This window comes from Piliocolobus tephrosceles, chromosome 10, assembly GCF_002776525.5.
Source record: "Piliocolobus tephrosceles isolate RC106 chromosome 10, ASM277652v3, whole genome shotgun sequence".
Taxonomy (NCBI): domain Eukaryota; kingdom Metazoa; phylum Chordata; class Mammalia; order Primates; family Cercopithecidae; genus Piliocolobus; species Piliocolobus tephrosceles.
In genome coordinates, this window is record NC_045443.1 from 129,920,428 (window position 1) to 129,931,962 (window position 11,535).

Here is an 11,535-nt window from a genome sequence, read left to right on the forward strand (position 1 = left end):
GATGAGTGACATGGAGCATCTTTTCATGGGTTTGTGGGCTTTGCATATCTTCTTTGGAGAAGATGCCTATGTCTCCATTTCCTCTTCGGAGTAATTTGTATTTTCCCAATTGTTAAATATTTTGACATAGAATAATTGCATGATAGTCAAGGGTTCCATAGTGCCCTTTCGATACATGTAACCCACACTGACCACATTAGGGTAATTTGCGTGTCCATTGTTAAATCAAATCCATTGGCCTAAAGCTGTGTCCTTCCACGTTTTAAGTTCGGCCTGAAGGTTTCTCTGTACGTGGTGAACTGTAGCCTACACGGAGGTGCAAACAGACCGTCACCTACTCTAGTGCCAATCACTGAGTTTTGGCCGATCACAGGTGGTCAACTGTTCAAACTGGGTTCAAATAAGACAAATGCCAAGCTGCCACCAATCTGGCTGTTTCTGTCCCTCACTTCCGTTTTCTGTGCATCACTTTCCTTTTCCCGTCCATAAATCTTCTCCCGCCACGTGGCTGCACGGGAGTCTCTGCACCCACTCTGGCTCGGGAGGCTGCCCAATTTGCAAATTGTTCTTTGCTCAATTATACTCTTTTAGATTTAATTTGGCTGAAGTTTCTTTCTTTTTTTTTTTTAACACCAAACATTTCTTTCTGTTAGGAACATTCAATGTCCTTCCAGCTGTTTGAAACTATATAACATGTCAACTCTGGTCATCCTGTAGTGACACAGACACTCACACCTTCCCCTGCCTGGCCGTAATTTTGTTTCCTTTAACAAATCTTTCCCTCTCCTTTCCCCTCCCCTTCCCACCATCCAGTATGTTCTGTTCTACTTTTTACTTCTTTGAGGTCAACATTTTTTAGCTTCCCCATGTGAGAACATGTGATATTTGTCTTTCTGTTCCTGGCTTATTTCATTTAACCTAATGTCCTCCAGTTCCATCCATGTTGCCACCAATGACAGGATCTCATTCTTTTTCATGGCTGAATAGTATTCTGTGGTGTGTGTGCCACACTTTCTTCATCAATCATCTGCTGTCAGACACCCAAGTTGGTTCCACATCGTGGCTGCTGTGAATGGTGCTGCAGTCAACACAGGGTGAGGACGTCTCTCCGATGCACTGACTTCCTTCCCTTTGGATAAACACCCAGAAGTGGGGTTGCTGGATCGTGTGGTCGTCCTGTCTGCAGTTTCCTGAGGAGCCTCCGTGCTGTTCTCCACAGCGGTTGTGTTCATTCACATTCCCACCAACAGGGTGCAGGTTCCCTTTTCTCTGTATCCCTGCCAGCATTTGTTACTTCTTGTCGTTTTGATAATAGACCAGCTCTGACTGGTATAAGATGGTATCTCCTCCTGGTTTTGATTTGCAGTTCCCTGATGGTTAGTGATGTTGAGCATTTTTTTATAGATCTGTTGATAATTTGCATGTCTTCTTTTGAGAAATGTCTGTTCAGATCATTTGCCAATGTTTTAATCAAATTGTTGCTGTTTAATCTGGTTTTTTGTTGTTGAGTTTTTTGAGTTTCTTGTATGTTCTGGATGTTAGTTCCTTGTCAAATGAGTAGTTGATAAATATCTTCTCCCATTTGGTAGGTTGGCTTTTCACTCTCTTGATTGCTTCCCTCGCTGTGCAGAAGCTTTTTAGTTTGACATAAACTCCATGTGTTTATTTTTGCTTGTGTTGCCTGTGCTTTTGCGATTTTACTGATAAAATATTTTCCCGACCAATGTCCTAAGGCATTCTCCCTTTGTTTCGTACTTTTGGGTCTTCCACTTAGGTTTTTTATTCCTTTTGAGTTGATTTTTGTGTAGGGTAAGAGGTGGGGGTCTAGCTTCATTCTTCTGCATATGGATATCCAGGTTTTCCAGCACCTTTTATTGAAGAGGCTGTCCTTTTCCCCAGTGGGTGTTCTTGGCACCTTTGTTAAAAATCAGTTAGTGGTAGATAGATGGATTAATTTCTAGGTTATCTACTCTGTTGCATTGATCTATGTATCTGTTTTTTTAATGCCAGTACCATGCTGTTTTGGTTACTACAGCTTTGTCATATATTCTGAGGTCTGGTAATGTGATTCCTCCAGCACTTTTTTTTTTTTTTTTTTGAGATGGAGTTTCACTCTGTGGTCCAGACTGGAGTGCAGTGGCACAATCTCAGCTCACTGCAACCTCTGCCTCCTAGGTTCAAACCATTCTACTGCCTCAGCTTCCCAAGCAGCTGGAATTACAGGCATGTGCCACCACATCCAGCTAATTTTTGTACCAGCTTTGTTCTTTTTGCTCAGGATTGCTTGGGCTATTCTGTGTCTTTTGTGATTAAGAATGTTAATGTTAAGATTGTTAAGATCTTTTTAATGTTAAGTTTATTTCTATTTCTGTGAAGAATGTCATGGGTGTTTTGATAGGAATTGCATTGAATCTGTAGACCGCTTTGGGTAGTATGGACATTTTAACGACATTAATTCTGACCCATGAGCATGGGATGTCTTTCCATTTGTTTGTATCCTCTTCAATTTCTTTCGAGTGATTATAGAGACTGAGAAGTCCCACAGGCTGTCTGCACACTGGAGAAACAAGGAAGCCGATATCATGGCTCAGTCCAAGTCTGAAGGCCTCGGAAACGGGGAAGGTAATGGTGTGACTCTGAATCCAAGGCTGAAGGCGTGAGAACAAGGGGTGGTGGATGCTGGCTGAGCCCTGGGGGCCAAAGGCCAGGGAACCTGGAGTTCTGATCTCCAAGGGCAGGAGAAGAAGGGCATTCCTGGCCAGGCGCAGTGACTCACGCCTGTAATCCCAGCACTTTGGGAGGCCGAGGCGGGTAGATCATGAGGTCAGGAGATCGAGACTATCCTGGCTAACACGGTGAAATCCCATCTCTACTAAAAATACAAAAATTAGCCAGGCACTGTGGCAGGCACCTATAGTCCCAGCTATTTGGGAGGCTGAGGCAGGAGAATGGCAAGAACCCGGGAGGCGGAGCTTACAGTGAGCTAAGATCACGCCACTGCACTCCAGCCTGGGAGACAGAGCGAGACTCCGTCTCTAAAAATAAAAAATAAAATAAAATAAAATAAGAAGGGCATTCCTGTTCCAGGAGAGAGAGTGAGAAAGAGAGGGAGAGAGAGAGGGTGAGAGAGAGAGAGAGAGAGGGAATTCACCTTTCCTCCACCTTTTCGTTCTCTCTGGGCCCCCAGCGGACTGGATGGGTGAGGGCGGAGCTTCTCCACTCTGTCCACCAACTCAGGCATCACGCAGACACACGCAGTAAGAATGTTTCACCAGCTTTCTAGGTATCCCTTAGCCCAGGCAAGTTGATACCTAGGAGTAACCATCACAGCCACTGAGGTTTGGCATTAGCTTTTCCCTGCAGCGACACCCAGCCTAGGTTGACTCGTACACTGAAACGGCGAGGGAAGAGCTCCACATCCAGCAGGAGGAGACTGGCTGGATAAATGCAGTGTGTTTAAACAATGGCTACCCCTCCAGCATTTAAATCATGTTATAAAAAGTATAATGTATACAGAATCTATTACGTTTTTAAAATGTTATAAACTCATGGCCAGTATGCGCTTGGTTTTGTAAAATTGAGGAGGAGAGATATGTGGAATACATAACCGAAATGTAAAGTGTGATTTTCATGGAGCTACAGCTTTAGCGACAACACCTATTTTCTTTTTTACACTTCAGTTTATTTTACTAGTTCTCTACAATAAACATCAAGTACTGATATAATCAGAAAAAGTTTATTTTTCTACATACAAAAGCACAAAGAACAATAAATATGTCACAGATGTGGCACATTTGCACAACCCCATTTTTGACACCGAGGACACCCCCGTCTCTCTGATCTGCCCAGTCAGGTCCAGCATCCCTGAGCCGAATCTCTGCAAGTGTTCCAGTCAGGACAGATTAAGTTTCACCGTAAACCAAGAAGCTCATCTTTATTTCTAAGCCATTTATTTAAGAGCCTCCTAAAATCTACTAACTTCCAGGCTGAAAATCATTTAAAATCAAATGAGTTTCCTCGCAGATAAAACTCGAGATCATCCTTCAGCTTTGGGGATAATAGAATTGAGCAGTCATTTCCTCCCTGCACCGAGCAGGAGATGGGTGATGGAGGAGCAGCACAGGACCTCCGAGGAGGCCCATGAGCCCCACGGCTGTTTCCCGACGCCAGCGGAGGAAGGAGGTTAGAGGCTCCCTCTGCTGTTATCCCTCGGGTGGAAGAAGCCCTGAGCATCCCTCCAGCCCGAGGTCCGAGTCCTGGGGGCCCACGTCCCCACCAGCCCAGCCTGGCCTCAATCCCACTTATGCCCAGCCCAGACCACCCCCTGCCCAGTGAGCTCCCCCAAAGCTCTTCCTCATGGCAAAGGAGATTCTCAGAGCCCTCTGGAGAGTGCTAAGTGCATGGGGAGGTCACCCCCGCCCCAACTGCTCAGTGCCCCAGACTTCTCACTGTGCGTGGCCTCAGGCCGTGCAGAGTCTGTCCCACTCCCTGTGCCTCCTTTTGCCCTTCCTCACCGCATCAGTTCACCTTTGTAGCAATAATGCTTAGAAACAAATCACCCGGAAACTCTGGTTTCAACCCGAGTATTTATTTAGCTCACAAGCTGCAGGTCAGGGGTCAGGCTGAGCTCAGCAGGTGACTCTTCTGTCCTCGCCGGGGTCACTCAGGACTCACTCACTCGTCTGGGGCTGCTTGTCTCTCTGCTGCCACCAGGCAGCTCTGTCCCATCCCTCGATGTGTCTCATTCTCAGCTGGGGAGCCTAGACACTGCTCAGCGATGGTGAAGGAGAGAGGAAGAGCCAGCAGGTGCCTTCCCAGCCTCTGCCCGCGCCCCATCCCACGGCCACACACAGAACAAAGGAATGGGAAAGAGACTCCACCCTTGGTAGGGTGAGCGGCTGAGTCACATGGCAGGGGTGGGAGACAGGTGGGTGAGAGCCAGGGGAAACACAGCGACCCCTCCCTCAGCGCCTAGGCTGGGACCCGCTGGCCCCTACTGACCGAGGCCCGCCCTCCTCGTGGCTCAGCGTGCAGCATCACTGGCCCGGGCAGCCTCACCTCCCTCCTCTCCAGCCACACCCGGGCCCAGGAGAGCGTCCCTGCTGGAGAAGCCCCCAAGAGCACCCCAGCCTGAGTCACAGACTTTGACACACTCTGACACTTTCCTTCCCACAGTCGTCACAGTTTGGGACAATAAATGATTCCCCGGTGCGTCAGCCCAGGATGGACGCCGCAGACAGAGACCTTGACCGTTGCGTTCTGCCAGGTTGAACCTCCTGGCCCAGGGCAGGGCATGGCGGGTACTCAGTGGACCCTGATTGGCAGAACACACAGCAGAGGTGCCACGGGGATGGCCTGGGGGACAGAGCAACCAACTGAATGTGGGCGCTTTGCTATACGTGATTTACTCCTCACCTGAGGGGGCCGAGCCGCTGCCCTGGCGCTGCTTCCTCCCTCCCTGGGGGAGGGCCCTGTCCCGAGGGTGAGGCCAACGCCTGCCCTCCCCACTCACCCAGCCTGGCCCACAGGGTGCACTCGCCTCACCCCGTCATGAAGGACTCGGGTCCAGGCCCCTGCTCCTCTCTCCAGCCCTGTTTGTGAATTCGGCACAGCAAAGAGAGGGCCCTTCCCGACAGCGTGGGCTCGGCCTCCAGGAAACATGCTCAGCAGAAACTGAGTGCCTCGGATGAATCACTGGTGCTGGGAGGCAAATCGACCGCGACTATTCCCTACAGCAGCCCCAGAGCAACGCTTTCTGGATCCTCACTGTCGTTGTGATACGAAAATACATTATTTTTAAAGACTGTTGAGTGAGTCAAACCCCGGCACTCTCATTACTCTCATTAACGTTCCCAGGCTCAGAGGAGCAAACCCTGGAGAGCTTTGCCCCCCACTCTGCCTGCCTGAGGCTTAGGAAACGGCCAGCACAGAGGTGAGCCGGGGGACGCGGATGCTGGGGTTGGCTCTGTCTGGCAGCGCGGAGGCTCCAGGACTCTGCATAGAGCCCCAGCGCCGGGGCCTCCCCAGGGAGTGAGGGACACCCCTCCGATCTCAAAAAATAAAACCCGCAGGGAATTCACAGTTTGGGAGACCCAGAGCCCAGCACCCCAGGCAGGGGTCACACCCAGCTACGCGTAGCTGAAACCTGACGAAACAGCACAGCAGCTGCACACCTGCTCCTCAGAGTGTGGCCCCAGGCCAGCTGCCCGCACCATGCAAGAGCCCCTTGGGAATGCAGAGCCCCAGGCCCCTCCCCGAGCTGCTGAACCTGAATCTTGCCAGCATCTTGTGCATTTTATCATAGTCCCCAGAGGATCTCTACTCACAGCAAGAAGACCACGGGGACCTGCATGGCTTAAGGCCATCACAGCTGAGGTCTCTGCAAGAAGAGTGCAGGACGCAGCCCCAGCCATCAAGGTGCCACCAGGAAGAAAGGGGGACGGGGCAGGGAGAGGGACAGCCCCTGAGGAGACACGTCCCTTTAAATCCCCACAGACCAGAGTCTGTCCCATGGCCACACCTAACTGCAAGGGACGTGTGGACCACAGATTCTGTTTCCAGCTGGGTCCACGGCTGCCTTGAACAGAGGCAAGGTTTGGTAAGAAGCGAGGCGGAGGGGAGTCGCTGCGTGGTAGGCAAGGTCTGCTACACAAATACACAAAGGGTGCACACTGCCGTTCCCCGCCATCCCCGCGCCCGCAGGAGTCCCCACCTGAGGCCGGAAGAGGCAACCAGTCTGTGGCAGATGCCCAGAGGAAGGCGTCCAAAGCCACCCCATGACACCAGAGCAAAGGGAATAGCTGGACAATTATACTCCAGATGTCAAGGTCAAGGTCACCTGGACACTACAGGGGGAGTGGGGAGGGAGGGAGGGAGAGAGCGGGGGAGAGAGAGACAGACACAGAGAGAGAGGGAGACCGAGAGGGCAGGGGGAGAGAGAGACAGAGACAGAGAGGGAGAGAGAGACGGAGAGACGGAGAGAGAGGGGAGAGAGATGGAGCAGGGGACAGACAGAAACACAGGAAACCTAATTCTAGGACCAAAGGAAGTTTTTCATAATTTCTTCATAGTAAAACAACTTAATAATAACCTAAGTTCAATAAAAGTAAGAATTTAAAATAAGGTAATAAAATGAAGTGATATGAAGAGATTGCAGATCTAAGGAAACAAATTGAAGACCAAAATAACACCATTAAGGTCCTAATAAAGAACCTAAAAGCGCTGAGAAATATAATAGCACCATTAAAAATCAGTGTTTTAAGAATTCTGTATACTACTTTTATTTGTAAAACAACCCTGGTATTATTATAGAAGCAATAGATATGCATTTTAGAATATTAGAAAATATAAGCAAAATGAGAAAACACTTGCAGTCAGGAGTTTGAGACCAGCATGGCCAACATAATGGAACCCTGTCTCTACTACAAATACATGGTGGGCCGGGCACTGTGGCTCACGCTTGTTGTCCCAGCACTTTGGGAGCCGAGGTGGGTGGATCACCTGAGGTTAGGAGATTGAGACCAGCCTGACCAACATGGCGAAACCCATCTCTGCTAAAAAAAATAAATAAATACAAAAATTAGCTGGGTGTGGTAGCGTGCATCTGTAATCCCAGCTACTCGGGAGGCTCAGGCAGGAGAATCACTTGAACCTGGGAGGTGGAGGTTGCAGTGAGCCGAGATTACGCCACTGCACTCCAGCCTGGGAGACAGAGTAAGACTCCGACAAAAAAATAAAAATAAAAATTCCACGTTTCCACAGTGCAGACCCTTCAGCCCCTTCCTTGTGTGAACACTCACAGAGGCACACGCTCCTCACTGCTACCTGCTTAGATCGGTGCGTGGTCCCCTTCCCTCCATCTCACACTGTTTTGATTCAGTGAATACTCAGGCCTGAACTGACCTAAAAATTGTCCCGGGCAGCAGGTCTGTTGAAAGCAGAGCCCATCGAGAGCCACCCGTGGCCCTGGGCTGTCGTGCCACCAAGCAGAGTCCGGCCTGCTGAGGGGACACAGGATGCTGGTTCTGCAGGCGCCTCGATGGCTGGACGGTCGCGTTGCTCTGCCCGGTGTTCTTAGCTCCACCTCTGCTGTTATCTGGACGCTGCAGGTTACTCTAGGCTTTCTGAAATCACGAGAAGTCTGGCGTGTCCGCTCTCCACAGGCCACGCTGTGTCTGTCGAGTTCCTCACAACAATGACGTCTGGCCACACCAGTGTGAGCCACAGCGAGGTCAGCCCGGGAAGGGAGCGAGCACACCCTGCCTCCTCCACTTCCACCGCCTCTCCACGCCCACGTCCGGAAGGTCATCTTCACCGGGCTGCACTGGCGCCCTGTGGACGTGGCTCCTCGTCTGCCATTCCCAGAATTGCTTTAATGTCAGCTGATAATCCTTGCCTGGAGCCATAATGTCACCAGCATTTACCAAGTTATATTTTTCAAATTCTATTATCATTTCTATTTTGTATTATCTGTCACTGAAAATCAAATATCGCCCTAGGAGAAAATCTTGAAATCAGCAGAGTAAATGTAGATGAAAGAGACGTCGAGAGAGAAGCTAATCAACATGAAAGACGTGCAGAAAATCAACATAAGGAAAAAGGGTTTCCCTGAAGTCAAGAGCCCAGCAAGTGGAAGACATGGTGTATCCAAAGACAAATTTCTCTAAAACAACAACAACAATAACAAACGCACTGGACTGGCAGATCTGAAGAGGGTGTTATTTTCCAGAAAACGTTGAAAGAAAACATCCGACCCTGAGCACTGAGGGTAAAGAAGACTCTTTAGGCAACAAAAAGTAAATCATTTACAAGAAAACAATCAGCCACCCTGGCCTCAGTCATTCCCATCCGTCTGTGGAGCCAAAAGACACAGGAAAACCACGGCTGGGTGTGGAGGGAACAGCTGTAGGGCCACAGAAGCCGCACCCAGTTAAGGCAGCACCCGGGACGCAGGCAGAGGTGCTCACCCTCCAGCAGGAAGGAACGTCGGCACACAAGAGCCCTCCGTGAAAACACAGATTCCAGCCGGCAAAGCGATCCAGAGTGGAATCCAACTTCAGGAATAGAGTAGCGGCAGCCACTGTGTTCACCGGGAGCACGGGGTCGTGGAAAGACGGCCCATACCCAGTGGCACAGGCATTACCGTCACAGAGTGAAACCAACGTTGCAAAGCAGGACAATCTAAAAGCAAGGATAAAACCAACAAGTCGAGAGGTGGGAGGAAAAGAGGCAGAAGAATCAACACACGAATTCTTCATGTTTTATGGCCACATCTAAAAGTGTCGTACATCCTTAAAAGATGACTCGAAGCTTGCAGTGCTTTGTAAACTTTTTACAACAGCCTTAGAGAACACTCTCAAAAATAAGTTGACAGAGAACTACGCATTTGCCAGTCAAAAAAACTCCATGAGTTTCCTTTTCTCATCTTAAGCTCAAGTGAATGAAATTTAACTCTGACTGAAAATAGCACCTGCAGCGTGTTCAGAGCGTTTCTGCTTCTCTGTTATTCACCTGGAGTCACGATCACTGGATGCCAGTGCCAGCTTCTCCTGGGCGAAGGCATTTTTTTCTTAGCACATTTCTGCATTGATTAAATTCTTTGTAATGAGCATGTGTGATTTTTACAGAAACAATCGAGTACCTTGAATGGAGGAAAAGCACAGAGGAGCTGGAAGCAAGCATGCAGGATTTTACATGTTTTTAACGCTGGGTCGTGACCAAAGGAATATTGACGCCCTGTTCACAGTTTTTTAAATCTTTTTAAAGGAGAGGAACACGGCTCCACCTTTCATACTGTATTTTCCTTTGTCTGTTTCTCATCTGATGAATTTCATTACAGTCCATGAATCTGATACAGCAAAGCGGCCTCACCGCCCTCAGGAGAGGCCCCTCTGTCCTGGCTGCCCTTCAGGTGCAGGCAAAGTGATTCCCAGGGCTCCGGGAACATCCTCGTGTCTGGACGGCCCAGGTGGCATTGAGCCGGCCACTGAGGTCACAAATGTACCACAAGGAGAACAAAGGCTGAGGAGGGGTCAGGACCATTGGCCCTGGTCCAGGGGGGTCCTCCTGGTGGACAAACAAGATTTCAGCCACCACAGTGCAATCCCTGAACTGGGGCTAGAGCAGGGACTGGAGCTAAGGGGGTGCCAGGACGTGAGCGAGGCTTCTGCAGCCCCCAGAACACGGAGATCAAAGACCCCAGAGCAAGCCTGAATTCCTGGAGCCCTGGCCTCAGAGCTGCAGCCGCCCTGTCGACGACAGTGTGTCCCTCCTCCACCTCTGCCCTCCCTTCCTTGTCCTCAGCTCACACGAGGCAGCACCCAGTACACAGGCAGACAGAAGCCACACCCAGCTAATTTGCAGGTGTGCAGCAAATTAATCCACAGTAGGAGTCCCTGCTCCCCAGGGCCCTGAGCCGGCCTCGTGCCCTCTACCCCCGCCCCAGTCACCCCAAAACCTGAGCAGTTTTTCTCTCCTTGGGCAACTGGCTCACTTCGGGTCTAGGCTGTCACCCTCCCTCCTGCCTCGATGCCTCACTGCGAGGAGAGAGAGCTGGCTGTGTGGAGCCCTGCACTGCAGGGCAGGGCATGGGGAAGACTGGGGTCCGGGTCAGGGAGCCTGGCCTGCCGCACAGGGGCCCCTGTCCTGGGCTAGAACGCCAGAGCCAGGCACTGCCCAGCCACCAGGAGCTACTCGGTCCGGATGGGAGACTGTGTTTCTGAGGGCAAGGAAGAGGAAGAGGTTCCCCACGGCCCTCCCTTCTCAGCCACCCCCACCCTAGCCACACCATCTTCTCGGAACGATCTCGAAGGATGTGCTTAGTCGCCAGGACTTAGGGCCTATGGAGGAGATCCTGAAATTCCACCACAAGACGCTCGCACCTCCCACCCCTCATGGGGCAAGGGGCTCACCAGGCCTTCTCAGAGCAGGAGAAAAGCACAGGCCAGGTCCTAGGGAAGGGGGTGACCATGATCCGGGGTGAAAATCCCTGTGGAGAGGCTGTCACAGGTGGGGTCTGGAACCAGCACGCCCTCCTGAGATGGGGAGAGGGCTCTGGCCCACCCACCGCCCATGTGCAAACCTTCAGCCCAGGGAGACTTGCTCGCCCACTCAGCAGGCCTTCCCGAGACGGCACCGTGGACCAAGCACACAGCTCAGAGTAAACACACTGTGTCCTTGCCCTCCAGGTAACCTGGCAGTGGGTGAGGCACGTTAATCTCAGAAATAAATGAGCTCCATAAAGAAGAACGAGTAGTGAAGAAGCGGGCATTGCTTGAGTGGGCAGCAGGGGTGGCCGGGGCCACTGAGCATCCCCCTGAATGATGAGTGGGGAGAGTGGGCTGAAGGGAGGACGCCAGAACCACTGGCCACGCCCACCCCAGGCCTGTGATGGGACCGTACTTGGAAATCGATGTCATTGCCGATGTAGTGGGTTAAGGATCCAGAGATGAGACCGTCCCAGATTTAAAAGGATCCTACATCCAATGACAAGCATCCTATACATAAGAGAGAAAGAGGAGACGTGAGCTCAGAGAC

The 11,535-nt window shown here is 50.8% G+C and overlaps 1 long non-coding RNA gene across 10 annotated transcripts in view; it reads right to left on the minus strand.

The window, feature by feature from the left end:
- Positions 1 to 4,444: 4,444 nt before the first annotated feature.
- LOC111529839 overlaps positions 4,445 to 11,535 on the minus strand; it is a 20,030-nt gene continuing 12,939 nt past the window's right edge. For 7 of the 10 annotated variants that reach the window (XR_002727596.2, XR_003307319.1, XR_003307313.1 and 4 more), the window contains one exon: positions 7,627 to 11,495. This is a non-coding gene — a long non-coding RNA (uncharacterized LOC111529839). Of the gene's footprint in view, positions 5,767 to 7,626; positions 11,496 to 11,535 lie in introns of those variants that run through there. The other 3 variants (XR_003307316.1, XR_003307315.1, XR_003307320.1) reach the window with 3 other exon arrangements.